The sequence below is a fragment of the Lipotes vexillifer genome, unplaced genomic scaffold (assembly GCF_000442215.2).
Source record: "Lipotes vexillifer unplaced genomic scaffold, Lipotes_vexillifer_v1.1 scaffold1227, whole genome shotgun sequence".
NCBI classification, from domain to species: Eukaryota; Metazoa; Chordata; class Mammalia; order Artiodactyla; family Lipotidae; genus Lipotes; species Lipotes vexillifer.
The window spans coordinates 792,247-794,744 of NW_006790683.1; the positions used below are offsets into that span (position 1 = coordinate 792,247).

Sequence of the window (2,498 nt, forward strand, 5' to 3'; positions counted from 1 at the left end):
ATGCAGCCATTCACAGGTGAGCCTCCTCAGGATGTTTGCTGTGAGCTAAACAAAGGTATTTTAGCTTAATGCTCCTTACCTGGGAGCCAGGGTTCCCAGAGATGGGCCATTATGTATAATTCAAGCTTATAGGCAACATCCCTTTACTGATTAACTTGTGATAGAATATAAAGGTTCATCCTTATTACAGGCCCAGCCTAACCCCAACCTAACCCTCATCACATCTCTGCCTCAGTCCCCTGTGTCCACCCTACATGTGCCTAGCACATGTTAGGAGCCCAGGAGTGTGGCTGTCACCAGGAATGAATTTGGAAATCCCAGGATGAGCAGCAGATATGGGACTCCCGGGGACATTTTCTGACGGCTGGGACCCAGCCTCTTGAGCTTACTTTAAAAATTGTGTTTGATACTTTACAACCTCTGAAACTTAGGTTTCTGTTCCATCCAGGAGCACTGTAGAAACACCAAGGGCCAGAGACTGAGCACAACACACACATGCACACATTACACAAGGGAGCAGCCGTCATGCTGCCCACCCGTCCATCTGTGGACTGGCCTGGTGTGGCTCAATCCCAGACTGGGTGCTGCCCCGAAGGGCTGTGGCTCCAGGCATGCTGGGGCTGGCTCACACCAGCTCTCAGGAGCTGCACATCTCCTCCCAACCCCACATTCCCAGACATTCCACTGGTTAGTCTGAACTTGGCCACAGTGGGAGTATTTACACCATGGTCATCAGCAAATGCTATAAATTAGGTCCTGCTCCTCCCTCCAAAAGCCAGTTGTTCTACATTATTGGCACCCCACCACCTGGCTCCCAGCAGCTGGTGGTCTGGGGTGGGGGATTCCTCTAAAGTGTGGTCCATGGACCAGCAGCATCCATGGCATCACTTAGGAGCTTGTCAGAAATGCAGAATCCTGCCCTCCCCCACAGTTCTCCAAATCAGAATCTCTAGGGGTGGGGCCAGCAGTCTGTAGTTTATCAAGAAGCTTCGGTGGGCAAAGTCTGAGATGCAATGACCTAAGCACCAGAGAGGAGCAGAAGGGGCTTTGAGGAAAAGCGTCATTGTCCCACTGCCTAGTCAGGTGTCTTCTGACTGCCCCTCTTTATGGGTTAAATATCATACAGAGAAAATTTAGGGGAAAAAAAAATCCACATTTCCATGAGCCACATCAGTGTTCTCATTCTTCCATGTTTCTTCCATGACTTGAGCACATTTATATAAAAGTCAACAGCAGGTGCACTCATTTTCCACATGTTGGTATACAACACATTTGCATCCCAATTTCTTCCTGAACAACCATGGCCTTAGACTCTGACTTGGTCTCCAAGGCCTGCTGACTATCAAGCACAGATTTTGTGCAGTTCCTTCAGCTGCCTTTCCTTTGTTCTAGCGTCGGGTGCTGGCACCTGGAATGTAATCTTCAGAATTAACATTCCTTGTGCCGCCTGGCCCACAGAGCAGGAAGGAAGCCTCATGGGAAGGAGCATGGACCCCTAATCCTTTTTATTCTGGGAAGTATTTTGGCACAGCCTGGCTCTGCGGTTTATAAACAAGCTCTTTGCTGGCTGGCGGGGGGCTGGGTGGTGGAAGCCAGGGCTCTGTGTAGAGGGAAGTTAGACGCCCCTCTGGAGCCTTTCATGATGCGGTTGGTTACCTGTCAGGTACAGAACGGGAGTGTAAACAGAAATCACTTACTGTAGGTGACACCGTTGGGCAGTGAAAGGCTTGGGAAAACCACCAGCACCCCTGCCTCACGAACTCTGCGGCTTTTCATAACAGACCTGGCTTCTTCATGCAACAAATATTCATTGGGTGCCTCCTCTGACCGCACCACTTCATCACAGAGACGGGGCTAGTGGGTGTCAGAAACTCTAGAACAAAGTGCAGACCTTCTGCCCAGGTGCTGGAAGTGCCCCAGCACCTAACAGTGGCATCCCAGGTGGAGGAATAGCTTGGGCAAAGTGTGGAGGTAGAGAGTGGGCATTCACTAATGGACAGTTGTTCAGAATAGTTGGCAGGGAGGGGGGCTTCTGGAAGATGAGTGACAGGAAATGAGGTGGAAATAGGGGCAGGTGTTAGGTGGTCAAGTCCTTACCAAGCCAGGATAAGCTGTTTGGTCTTTGTTCTGTAGACACTTATGAGTGAGAGGACGCCACCCACCTAACCTACACCTGTCCATCCTGGACCCATCCATAAATCAGTCCATCCCTCCACCCACCCACCAATCCATCCTCTCCCCAGTGTCCATTTGCTGGTCAACCATCATCCATCCATCCATCTACCTTTGCACTTATCAGCTTAAGTATACTCTGTACCAGGCACAAGACTTCTTCTTTCTTTTCCTGGGTCTTGAAGGTCTTGCTGTTTCCCTAGCAATTTATATATACAGTTGACCCTTGAACAACACTGGGTTTGAACTGCATGGGTCCACTTATACGCAGACTTTTTTCAGGAGTAAGTACTACAGTACTATATAACCCCCAGTGGGCTGAACCG

At 49.8% G+C, this 2,498-nt stretch overlaps 1 protein-coding gene across 2 annotated transcripts in view; it reads right to left on the reverse strand.

Annotated features, from left to right (window-relative positions):
• SLC6A20 (solute carrier family 6 member 20) overlaps positions 1-2,498 on the reverse strand; it is a 39,189-nt gene that overhangs the window by 33,800 nt on the left and 2,891 nt on the right. The gene's annotated exons all lie outside the window — the stretch shown is intronic.